Raw genomic sequence first — 14,415 nt, 5'->3', positions numbered from 1 at the left:
AAGCATCCCATTCTCTTCATAGAGCTTTCTAAAAAATAACTTAAATAGATACTCACCACCTTGGTCAAAACTAAAAGTGCGAAAACTCTTGTCTAAGTGATCTTGACGTCATATGTGCAATGTCAAAAATCATCTCAAAACTTTTGACTAGTCTTGACTAAGATGCGTATCATAATCTATAAATGTGATGAGATTGGGTCTCGCTATCATACCCTTACACATATCCATTCACAAATATTATAGTGGACTAAATGTGCCAATACAAATGTCCTTCTACAGCTTTCTTACTTACTTGTGCGCAACCATTGCGAACAAAGTTACACATTTATATGAGAGCAAGATACCACAAGTGAGTGGGCCCGAGAGAGCCTATTCAAATCACCCATTTCATCTTCTCATTAATGTGAATAAGTACAATAAGCCACCGATTCATGACTAATATCATAAACTAATTCCAATCATCCTAATATGCGAGTTCTCAAAGACAAGTGTCGAGGTTTAGGCCCAACTATTCATGACAAACTAATGTTCACTTGATCATAAAAGGATGTCATGGAGATATCAAGTGCACCTAAGTCGCAAATTTAGCTAGTAAGTGTTAATCCTCTGCACCTTTAAGTCAATTTTATTCTCCATACACTTTACTGCATCTAGTTGAAACATAACGATACTTCTCTTGCCATCTTTGTTTCCCGTTTCATAGTTAGTGGCAATTGATTCTACTATTCACTAGAAGGAGATAATAAGCTATCAATCTATGGTAGCTCCTAAAGCAACTTAAGCGTAAATTAGGCTAAAGAGTCTAATTTAACACAATTCTCTCATGAGCGATGTGTCAAATTCTTAGAGTCATAATAACCTGGTCGATCTTGACCTTTTCATTACTATGCTGCAACTTTTGCACTTAGTGGTAAACACCATTCAAAAGCGTTAGCCTAGCTAAGAAATCATATAAAGAAGCACCTCATCATGTCTTACACTCAAGTGTGGAAACAGTGAGTGTCCAAACTTAGACAAGTTGGCAATGCTAATAGATTTTGCAACCACTAAGCGCTAATTTTCTCACTTAGTGTTAATAATCTCTTAATTGTAAGTGACACTTCAATGCACATTATTCTAGTGCATGAAATTTTGCTCTATCTACTCTTATCAATTGGGTAGAGAGCAAAACACTACTCATACTGGATACTCGTCTTACACTTAATGGCTAACTCATTTAAGATCGCATTTCTTGAATGACGTGACTCTTGGATATTGCTTCATCCAATGATGCAACATTATTACAAGTCAAATTTCAAAGTCAATCCGTGTAGCTTAATAGTCAAGATCACATCTAGATCTATTAAGGGCTTACTAATTTCATAGCTTCAAACACGCCAATCAAAGCTACTTATCATGCCGCTAATCATAGCGCACACATCAGTTTTCATTGCGCCAAACAAGGCAACAAAATCACGGTGACGTTAAGCCATGTTTCCTTACTTTGGCTCAATTAAAGTTGGACCTAAAGTCTCCAAGACTTTCTGCTCATCTAAAGAATAGAATTACATTGTTCACATTTAAACATCTCTACTAAGTATAGGTCAACCAAATTAATTTCCATAAGCAAAGTCAATTAGAGAAAAAAAAAATGCGCATTGGGATTAATTTGATTAGAATATCACAATATAATTTTGCCGCAAAAAATCTAAATTAAATGGTAACAATATTACAGAAGTCGCAAGATCGAAAATCTTCTTTGCTCATAATCATTTCTTGCTCCACAAGTAACAATTATCCAAATTTTAATTTAATTCATGCACAAAATATTAGTTTTCAGGAGTAAATCTACAAAGACTTCTCTCAACTGAACCACCTCCCACTAACTATGGTATGCCTAAAACATGATAAAATATTTAACTCCACATGATAATATCTCAATATAATTAATAGAATAAAACATGTTAAAATATTTAATTATAGAATTAAAATTCATCGATATAGATAAATCATGCTATTTAAAATAACAACATGCTACAAGTTCTAATCATTTAAAAGAATTTAACATGTTGTATATAATATTTAAATAATGTTATAACATATTTCTTTAATTTTTGCAATTTTTTGATATTTTCTAGAATTACAAGTAATTAATAATTACACAAAAAATCAGAAATAAATATTACAAAATCTGAAAAATAGAAAAATCATACTAGTAAATAAGATTACATAGCAATAGTCTACTGTAAAAATTTCAAATGCAGAATCCAAGTCATGCTCCCCTAAGAGCAATCTAACGTAAAATTATTGAATTATTCATTAATGAAAAAATTTTAATTTTCATAAAATTCTGAAACTTTAAAAACTTCTAAAAAAATTAATTACGAGTCCAACGATATAAGCCATGCTTCAATCAAAATTATAATGAATAATATAAAAGCAATTAACGTAGTTTTGAATTAAAAAAATAAACAAACGGAGCCTTAACAGCTGCAGCCAGCCAACGCCTTTGGCAGCTCGGCTCAGTGAGCGGCTCGCACACGTGGCGCGTACGTGACACACGCCTGATGCATCCCAGTGTAGGGATGTAATAATGACTCGGCCCAAATGGGCCTTGCGGGCTCTTGCTTTTTTAACGGGTCGGGCCCGGTCGGCCGATGAACCAAAAAGTGGTGCTCGGGCTCAAGCCCAGGCCCAAGCCCAAGCCCACTCATAATAGGGCCTAGGCGCTCCTTTTTTTTATTATAAAATAAACGATAAATACATTGGTCCCGTTTGGTAGAGCTATGGGAAAGTGATTATAACTTATAACTTAACAGCTTATAGGTTATAACTGTGAACATAAGCTGATTTTTGATTTATAAATTAAGTTTCTCCTCCCCCACTCAAAGAATAAGTTGATTTTTGACTTACAAAAAGGTATAAGCTGTATTGTTAAGCTGAACCAAACACATCAAAATAGCTTAAATTATGCTAAAAGTTGAAATAAGTTGGAAATAAGCTGGAAATAAGCCCTACCAAACAGGGCCATTATCTATGTAGATTATTTATTAGAAATAAAAAAAATAAAAGAAAAATTATACTAAAGTATTTTAATTAAGATTAATGAGATGTTTTGTTTGGTTATGTTTCATGGTGGTATTTAAATTTAACTATGCATGACTTTTTTTTTTTTTAATTATGAATTTATAACTAAAAAATTATGCAATTATGTAATTTTTTTTTCCTTTGAAATGAATAATTTTATATATATGAAAATGAAACTTTCAATATTACAATATTAAATTAATTATATAACATTTATTAAATGAAATAGGAACGGTTAGTATATCACGGGCCATTTTGTTTCCACCATTTCAAAATGTCAAAATCATCGGAATCATCCACTAACGGGCTTTCCAAATAATATTGTAGTTCAGAACTATTTATGCTTGTATGTTGAGATATTCTTTTATTTTTATTGTTAAAAAAAACACTTAATCTCCCGCTTCGAGATGAAACTGCTAGTGTAGTTTGTGTAGGTGTATTTACAGATGCAGCTGCCTTGTATTCAAATAATCTGTTGCATTTTTGCATAATAAGAACAAACTGTGTTTGATGTGGAAAATACATTCTAAAAATTTTTGTAAATCAATTTCTTACACCTAAGATCTATTATTATGGCTAAACCTAAAAGATGAGGCAAATGATCAAAATATTTATCAAATTTTATTTTCATTGAAGTAATAATGGTTACATAATATTCATTACTCATATATTTTATGAAAATTTTAATTATTTTTACTAGCATATATAAAACAAATGGTGAAATATGAATATATATATATATATATATATATAAGAAAATAATTTTGTTAAAGAATCAAAAACTTTTAAAAAATCTTTATATGTGAGGATACTTGGTACTAATTAAGTTCTGTGGGAGTCAGTATTCTTCTTATTGATGTTGCTGTAAAAAATAAATCTATTGCTCTTTTTTGTTTAAAACTCTTTTTAACATATTATATGTTGAATTTCACCTATCTATATCTAAAATTAATTTTGTAAATAGCATATTTTCTCGCTAACAAATTTTTCTATATTTCAAAATTCTATTAGCAGAAGACATAATAGTAACAATTGCATGTTTGTTATAGGTACAAAAGTTTCGTATACATGCATGGCTTCTTTAACGATTAAGTTTAAAATATGGACACAACAACGAACATGAAATAAATCACCATCAATAAGTAATTGTAAAGTTGATTTTAAATAGGTTATAATTTGATTATAATATGTTGCATTATCTAAACTAATCGTAAATATTTTATTTTGTAAATTCCACTCATATAATACATTTCGTATTTTTACACTAAACGAATGACCAGTGTATGGAAGTTTAACTAATTTAAATGAAATATTCTTTTATTTAATTTCCAATTATTATCAATAAAATATGCAGTGATACATTGATATTTTAAACCATTTGTGGCTTGACTTTTTCGCGTCCCCCTTTCGGAGAGCTCGAATTGGTCCTACAGTTCGGACTCCCGTCACGGTTCCAAATCTAATCTCACAAAGTGGAATGTAAAACTGATAAACACCAAAGAGTCCAATCTGGAAAATCTTTTTGAAAAATCGATTTTAAATCAAATAATGCCAAAATTGGACTGCTTTGCCAGATTACAGAGTCGCTACCTAAATATTTTATTTTTAGGAAAATTTAGGAAACCCTGACTCGTGTCAAAGGCCACTTGTCCGTCATCACCAAAGTCGCCTCGACTTAGGAACTTGGGTACGAGAGGGAAAGGTCCTAAAATGAGCACCCCCGCTCGCCCGATCAAAGGATCGGCATCTACTAATCATGATACTGTAACAAGCCCGCGGGGGACCTCGCCACAGCTCGGACTCGACTTTCGTTAGTCACGGTTCTAAGTCTGAACCAAAGAGTCCAAATCCGGCAAATCGTTTTAAGAAAAACAGATTTTTGAAAGAAGTGCCAAACATGGACTGCTTTGCCAGATACAGAGTCGCCACCTAAATATTTTATTTTGGGAAATTTAGGAAACCCTGACTCGGTGCCAAAAGGCCATGTGTCCGTCATCACCAAAGTTGCCTCGGCTCGGGAACTTGGGTACGATTGGGGAAGGTCACTTCGTGAGCACCCCCGCTCGCCCGGTCATAGACCGGCCTCTACTAACCATGATATCAATTTTTGAAAACATTGTGAGTTCTTATTCCGGTTTATTAGCCTAGGTTACTATGTGATGCGCACAGCATACAAATATAGACCGGGTCGCCTGAATTGGAACGAAACATTTCATGCTTGTTTTTGAAAATGGTTTGCTACCCGCAGGTAGGCTTTAAAACATTTGATGATTTATTCCAATTTAAGTAACCTAACCTTCACCCACAGGCATTCAAGCAGTTATATCAGATAAGCACATAGCCTCATGGTAAGCATGCTATTCATGGCAGTCACTCACACGAATGCAAGGATGCTAAAGCATAAAGCTTACCGAGTACTCCAAGCCAAAATAGGAATTCATTAGAAATCATGCATGATCCTAACTATACAGAAATGCCTAATGCAACACATGCAAAATGCAATTATAGCAGGCTCGGCTATTCTAAGACGGCATATGAAATGTTACAACTATCATGTATTCAACTTTGAAATTGAAAGTACAATGCAGTTAGTATGATGCGCCGAGCCCGGTGCATGCAATACAGATGAATGAATGCAAACATGCTGTCATACTGTATGCTAATTTAAATATGCCCTAATCTAACCATCATAAGCGGATAAATAAAAGGGAGAAAGACGTGGGGTTGGAAGACATACATCACACTCACGCACACTTATTACAGTTGTGCCGTCGCGCAGAGGGTCCGAATAAATATACAGTCCCGAATAAAAGAATATTACAGTCCAAAATATTACAAAATCCTAATTAATTAACAAATTAACTAAGAAAATAAATAAAATTGGCATGCAAGCCAGGGACTGCCTTGCTTCTGATGGATGATGCATGTTCGGGTTGTCTTGCGCGGAAATCCACCGGAATGCCCCAATTAGCCTCTGTTTACACCTGTTATTCTTGAAAAGCGTGCCAAGTCCCGAAAAGTTGCTGATTCCTGATTTTGCTGCAACAGAGAGCAGGAAATGGGCATAGCAATGTATTTTCACAAATATATGCATGTCTCGATCCTCGTGCCACCAATCACGCATACCGAGGCATGATGGCCGAGGAGTCGAAATGCACAACTCAATATAGGATGAATGCACATGAAACTACAGCTAAAACCTAACTCCATCATGGATAATCCAGAGTGTCGGTGACTGGGGAATTGAGACACGTTCCGTCACTCGAAGTACGAAACGCACCTCGTTTCCCGTGCCCGGGCTAACTCCTATTCCGAACATGATGTAATATGCATGATATGCATGAAATGCGACTAAGATACAATCCTAACATACACCATGCTATGAAAGTGAGATGCCTCGAAGTGCGTGCACACGGGCACGCAAACCGAGAAAATGACAGAATGCAATCTAAGATACAACCTAGTATGCACTATGCTATGAAAATGAGATGCCTCGAAGTGCGTGCACACGGGCACGCAAACCGAGAAAATGACAGAATGCAATCTAAGATACAACCTAGTATGCACTATGCTATGAAAATGAGATGCCTCGAAGTGCGTGCACACGGGCACGCAAATCGAGAAAATGACAGAATGCAATCTAAGATACAACCTACTATGCACTATGCTATGAAAATGAGATGCCTCGAAGTGCGTGCACAAGGGCACGCAAACCGAGAAAATGACAGAATGCAATCTAAGATACAACCTAGTATGCACTATGCTATGAAAATGAGATGCCTCGAAGTGCGTGCACACGGGCACGCAAACCGAGAAAATGACAGAATGCAATCTAAGATACAACCTAGTATGCACTATGCTATGAAAATGAGATGCCTCGAAGTGCGTGCACAAGGGCACGCAAACCGAGAAAATGACAGAATGCAATCTAAGATACAACCTAGTATGCACTATGCTATGAAAATGAGATGCCTCGAAGTGCGTGCACACGGGCGCGCAAACCGAGGCGACGGTATATGCAATGCAAGTGTCTAAAATGGCATGGAAAAAGTAATATGGACTTATACTAACATGAGAGAGCCTCAGCCACACTCACATAAGAAGCCGGTGGCTGAAAAATGAAGTGCCTCGAAATGCGTGCACACGGGCACGCAAACCGAGGCAATAGCGGAATGTGATGTAATGACATAAAAAAATGTGATATGGGCTTATACCAACATGAGTGAGCCTCAGCCACACTCACATAGGATGCCGATGGCTGAAAATGAAGTGCCTCGAAATGCGTGCACACGGGCACGCAAACCGAGGCGATGGCATACACAATGCGAATGACATGAAAACATGATATGGGCTTATACCAACATGAGTGAGCCTCAGCCACACTCACATAGGATGCCGGCGGATGAAAATGAAGTGCCTCGAAATACGTGCACACGGGCACACAAACCGAGGCAATGGCGGAATGTGATGTAATGACATGAAAACATGATATGGACTTATACCAACATGAGTGAGCCTCAGCCACACTCATATAGGATGCCGGTGAATGAAAAAAGAGGTGCCTCGCAATGCGTGCACACTGGTACACAAACCGAGGCAATGACAGAATGCGATGCAATGACATGAAATGATGATATGGGCTTATACCAACATGAGTGAGCCTCAGCCACACTCACATAGGATGCCGGCGAATGAAAAATGAGATGCCTCGAAATGCGTGCATACGGGCACGCAAACAGAGGCAATGACAGAATGCGATGCAATGACATGAAATGATGATGTGGGCTTATACCAACATGAGTGAGCCTCAGCCACACTCACATAGGATGCTGATGAATGAAAATGAAGTGCCTCGAAATGCGTGCACACGGGCACGCAAACCGAGGCAATGACAGAATGCGATGCAATGACATGAAATGATGATGTGGGCTTATACCAACATGAGTGAGCCTCAGCCACACTCACATAGGATGCCGATGAATGAAAATGAAGTGCCTCGAAATGCGTGCACACGGGCACACAAACCGAGGCAATGACAGAATGCGATGCAATGACATGAAATGATGATGTGGGCTTATACCAACATGAGTGAGCCTCAGCCACACTCACATAGGATGCCGATGAATGAAAATGAAGTGCCTCGAAATGCGTGCACACGGGCACGCAAATCGAGGCGATGGCATACACAATGCGAATGACATGAAAATGTGATATGGGCTTATACCAACATGAGTGAGCCTCAGCCACACTCACATAGGACGCCGGCGGATAAAAAAATGGAGTGCCTCGAAATGCGTGCACACGAGCACGCAAACCGAGGCAATGATGGAATGCGATGTAATGACATGAAATGAATAGCAATCATTCTAATAGAATTTCAGCACTAAGATATGGGGGAAAACAGTCCCGAAATGGGGCGAAATGACACCAAATGCATGGAATTGTCCCGAAATGCGAATTTAGGCACCCGAAGTGGCCTATAGCTATGCCAAACATGCACAATATGGACATGCAATGCAAAGACAGAAGCTAGAAAGTCCCAAAAAAGGCACTTTCACAGTTATAAACATGGCCAAACAGCAAGCATAGGTATGGCAAAAATGGCATGCAAGAATAGGGGCCAAAAGAGGGGTAATGAAGCAAGTGATATAAGAAAAATCCAAACTGAAAAATTCCCTTCTACAACACTGAAGAGGGACCAAAAATATGAATATTTACAGTATATGGCAGCCCCAAAATCAGTATACAAACATGATAGAAATGTGATGCAAAATGAGGTTCAAAAGTGGCTATAACATGAGGTATGCAAAATATTCACCAAACAGCCAAAGACCCTTAATAAAACATGTAGAATGGGCCAAAATAGGACTATTTCCAGAACTGTAAAATGGCCAAAAACAAAAGCATGATAGGCTAACTAAACATGCAAGAATGGAGAATAAAAGAGAGATATAACATGAAGTGGCATATGGAGGTCCCAAACCATGAAAGGACCTAAATGAAATATGAAGAATGGACCAAAATAAGCACTTTTGCAGAACTGTAAAATGGCCAAAAACAAAAGCATGGTAGGCTGCCATTGCATGCAAGAATGGGGAAGAAAAGAGGAGTATAAAGGTAAGTACAACATGGAAGTCCCAAATGGTGTTGAGCCCTTCTTAAATGTTGAAGAGGGGCTCAAAATAAGCCTAATATCAGTTTACAACATGCTCAAAAACAGATTACTCATGGGCCAAAAACAGCATGCAAGATTATGACATATAAGAGGATCAATGAAGCAAGTGCATCATGGAGGGCTCAAACAGGGTTGAGCCCTTAATGAAAAGTGAAGATGAGCTCAAAAGAAGGCCCCTTTCAGTTAGGGCCGGAGCTTGAAACAAAAAGCATGTGGGGCTTACAAATGGATCAAGAAAAAGGGTCAAAGAGGAGAAATGTCACTCACCCTTGAAGACTAAAGCTTTTGTTGCTTCTTGGATCAATTTGCAGCTCCTTTAGCCTTTGAGAAACCTTCCTTGTTGCTGGAAATGAGGTGGTGGTGGTAGAGCTTGGTGGTGTAGAAGAAATGGTGATTAGGGACTTGGAAGTTTTCAAGGAAATGAGAGGGATAAAGATGGCTTTGTGTATGGAAGCTTGAAGAACAATTTTTCTAACCCCAACATATGATATAGCTTGCTTGTTATAAGGGCCAAAAAGGGGGTGTAAAGGTGGGGGAAAAGGAGACAAACTTTCCCCCACAAAATATCCCCCGGATAAAGATATTTTCTGGGGGATAAAGCTCCACAGCTGTAAAGTGCACAGTGCAAGGAGCTCGGCCGGCCTGTTACTTTTGCTGCAGGTGGCCGGCCGGCCACACCCCCTAGCCGGCCGACTAGGGGTCAAAAGGGTCAATCAGATTTAGTGGCCGGCCACCAACTGATGGTGTCCTCCTATCTGTGTACAACACAACCCTGTAGTTAAAAGTCCAAGAAAGTGGGTCCAAGGGGTTCAACATTAGCTCGGAAAGAGGGGTTTAAAAGGGTCAGGTGGAATTACTGGCCGGCCACCAACTTTTAGGGTCCTCTCATGTGTGTACATCACAAATATGTGGTTCAAAGTTCAAGAAAATGGGCCCAAGGTGTTCAACATTAGCCCGGAAGGAGGGGGTCAAAAGGGTCAAGTAACATTAATGGCCGGCCACCAACTTTTAGGGTCCTCCCATGTGTGTACATCACAAATATGTGGTTCAAAGTTCAAGAAAATGGGCCCAAGGTGTTCAACATTAGCCCGGAAGTGTGAAAAACGGGCGCCGGAGGGCGTCGGAGGATGTATAACTGGTTGCTGCAACAATTGCTGGCCTCCCACCCTTCAGTGACCTTCCTAGTGATAAAACAGAGGTACCTGCCAAAAATGAACGAAAACCGTTGCAAAACGAATGCTCGGGGACCAAAACGCGCAGTTCGAGGTCCCGAAAATGGGCTGTTAAGCACCGAAAGTGGCATTCGGCCACAAAGTGGGTTTCTCAGACCCCAGTATCCCTCAAAAGGGAGCAAATAAGGAGTATGCCAAAAATTAGAGCAAACGGAGATGGTTAGGCGGTCCCGAACCGAGGCACACGGCCTGACGGCTCCGAAAACCGGAAACCGGACTCCAAAATGGGAAAAATGGCCTACGGCCACCAAATGTAGCCTACGGACATTGAGAGATAGTCTACGGGACCTCTCCCTTCCCTCAGGAAAAGAAACAAAGAAAATCGAGTTTGGTTCGCAAACCGAGACAAGGCACAGAAGAGGGTTCGGAAGTCCGGAGGCAGGGCTCACGGCCGTGACTCTGAAACTTCTGAACAAGCACATTATGCAACATCACCAAGCGCTCAATCGGTGACGTCTGAGTCTTAAGGTCGGTCAAAAATGGGGTGTCTACAGTTGCCCCTCTTTGACAGAACTCGGAAGTCACAAGTGACGGGAGTGAATGTCAAAGCCCAGAGACGACCCATTTTTGACAAGGCCGAAGACTTAGACAAACAGGCAAGATAAACAAAGATGTGCCCGCAGGCATGCCCGCAGGCAGGGGCCAAAATGCAAATGATATGCAAGAAGCTGAACATAATTCAATGATCATGCACATGCAGCAAGCTGTAACGAGGCAAATATTCGCAAATAGATGCAACAGTTTTAAGCAAGAATGCAAAGCAACAACTACATTTCATGCAGTTAAGAATGCGGAGGATTATTCAATCCCCGCCACATCTCACATGGAGAAGATACGATAGCTGCGCGATTCGTCTGGTCGCACCAGCCTCAATTGAACCGTACATACAATATCGTGCCTGCAAAAGAGAGAAATTGCAACAAGTACAATATGCTACCAACATATATTTAATGTGATTCTGGAAGTTTGACACACGCAGTGCCGGCAAGTGAATGCATCGCAATGCAAGAGTGAAACATGCGTGACAACGCATGCCCAAGCATAGAGGTATGCCAATATCAAGAAATGTGCATGTTAATGCAGGTATGCTCATGAGAATGCAAGTTATGTGCATGGTAGTGCGAAATGAGCATGAATCAGGGTGCCCGTTTGTCATGAAACAACGAGTATGGAAACGCGTGTTTCGGCGAAGGTAACTCAATTACGGTCTCCGACCCACTTCCTGGAAGGGCTACAATTCATTCAAAAAGGATATACTTTGATTTCGATGAATGATGATGAGACATATGTCAGAACTCGAAGCCGAAGTCCCGGCGGAGCTATTTCGCGACCGGAAGTGTACTTTTCTTGAACTTTTTCAGGTCCCGGGAACTCCGATCTTCCTCAAAATTTGCAGAGAGCTAGGTGGGCATGTGGGGGACATGGCCGGCCGTTTATCTTCCCAAGGGGAGGTGGCCAACCGGTTTTCCATAAAGCAAATAGCTGGCCGGCCAGTTTTCCAAAAAGGAAATGGCTGGCCGGCTAGAAAAGAGGGCCGGCCGGCCATATGCCCAAATCCGAGGGTAGTTTGGTCTTTTCACCCCCTTTCTTTATGCTCCTTCAACCAAGACCTTGAGCCTATATAAGGCAGCCGAGATCCCTTCCTTTCTTGCCTCCTACAACACTTTCTTCTCCAGATCTGAGTTCCACACGCGTTTTCCAACGCCCCGCGCAAATTGTTTTTGCAAAAATATTCGGTTTCAAGCACTTTGAAGTGATTAAATTTCGGTTTCGGAGCTTCTTTTCGCACTTTCGCCACTTGAGGTAAGTTTGTCTCAACATTTGGAAGATTTTCTCAGGAGTTGACTTTTGTTGACTTTTTTATTTCCCGAAAGTTGACTTTTGTTGACTTTTTTCAATTTTGGCTCATTTTCGCTCATTTTTGCTCCCTTTGCAGATCTTCTGAAAATGGCGGGTAATTCTCCCCACGGCGGAGGTTTTCCAGGTGCCGGAGATGATTTTGATCCCATGACCCTACCCCCGAGGACCCGACCTTTTATTCCCGGGAGGTACAACCCGCCAGCACACGTTCTTCCGCGCGCCGTCTTCCGTCACTTCACTAGCTTTGACGAGCGAGCACCCGGGGATCTGCTTCTCCGAGAGCCGGAGCATCACCTCTCTCATGAGGCCCGAGAGGTATTTACTTCATTTTCTGTATTTTTCGTACATTTTGCACCTTTGCCATGCTCGAACACGCAGTTTAGCTTATGACATAGTACTTTGCTTGCATCCTGAACATGTAGTTTCAACACTCGAATTTCTGAACACTCGGCTCATTAATTAATTGTGAACGCACAGTACACATTAGTTATGAGGCGAACACACGGCTCAAACACTGATTTGTCGAACACACAGCCCGAATTCGAAAGTGAACACACAGCCCACACTTTAAATTTTCTGAACACGCAGCCCAGATTAGATAGTGAACACGCAGCCCACACTAGTTGAAATTTGAACACGCAGCCCAAACTTTAAATTTTCTGAACACGCAGCCCAGATTAGAGTAGTGAACACGCAGCCCACGCTAGTTGAAATTTGAACACGCAGCCCAAACTTCAAATTTTCTGAACACGCAGCCCAGATTAAATAGTGAACACGCAGCCCACACTGATAGAAAGTTGAACACGCAGCCCAAACTTCAAATTTTCTGAACACGCAGCCCAGATTAAATAGTGAACACGCAGCCCACACTGATAGAAAGTTGAACACGCAGCCCAAACTTTAAATTTTCTGAACACGCAGCCCAGATTAAATAGTGAACACGCAGCCCACACTGATAGAAAGTTGAACACGCAGCCCAGATTAAATAGTGAACACGCAGCCCACACTGATAGAAAGTTGAACACGCAGCCCAAACTTTAAATTTTCTGAACACGCAGCCCAGATTAAATAGTGAACACGCAGCCCACACTGATAGAAAGTTGAACACGCAGCCCAAACTTTAAATTTTCTGAACACGCAGCCCAGATTAAATAGTGAACACGCAGCCCACACTGATAGAAAGTTGAACACGCAGCCCAAACTTTAAATTTTCTGAACACGCAGCCCAGATTAAATAGTGAACACGCAGCCCACACTGATTGAAAGTTGAACACGCAGCCCAAACTTCAGATTTTCTGAACACGTAGCCCAGATTAAATAGTGAACACGCAGCCCACATTGATAGAAAGTTGAACACGCAGCCCAAACTTCAAATTTTCTGAACACGCAGCCCAGATTAAATAGTGAACACGCAGCCCACACTGATTGAAAGTTGAACACGCAGCCCAAACTTCAGATTTTCTGAACACGCAGCCCAGATTAAATAGTGAACACGCAGCCCACACTAATAGAAAGTTGAACACGCAGCCCAAACTTCAAATTTTCTGAACACGCAGCCTAGATTAAATAGTGAACACGCAGCCCACACTGATAGAAAGTTGAACACGCAGCCCAAACTTTAAATTTTCTGAACACGCAGCCCAGATTAAATAGTGAACACGCAGCCCACACTGATAGAAAGTTGAACACGCAGCCCAAACTTTAAATTTTCTGAACACGCAGCCCAGATTAAATAGTGAACACGCAGCCCACACTGATTGAAAGTTGAACACGCAGCCCAAACTTCAGATTTTCTGAACACGCAGCCCAGATTAAATAGTGAACACGCAGCCCACACTGATAGAAAGTTGAACACGCAGCCCAAACTTCAAATTTTCTGAACACGCAGCCCAGATTAAATAGTGAACACGCAGCCCACACTGATTGAAAGTTGAACACGCAGCCCAAACTTCAGATTTTCTGAACACGCAGCCCAGATTAAATAGTGAACACGCAGCCCACACTGATAGAAAGTTGAACACGCAGCCCAAACTTCAAATTTTCTGAACACGCAGCCCAGATTAAATAGTGAACACGCAGCCC

This window comes from Camellia sinensis, chromosome 3, assembly GCF_055761805.1.
Source record: "Camellia sinensis isolate YWXY chromosome 3, ASM5576180v1, whole genome shotgun sequence".
Lineage (NCBI taxonomy): Eukaryota > Viridiplantae > Streptophyta > Magnoliopsida > Ericales > Theaceae > Camellia > Camellia sinensis.
This window is presented reverse-complemented; position numbering follows the sequence as displayed.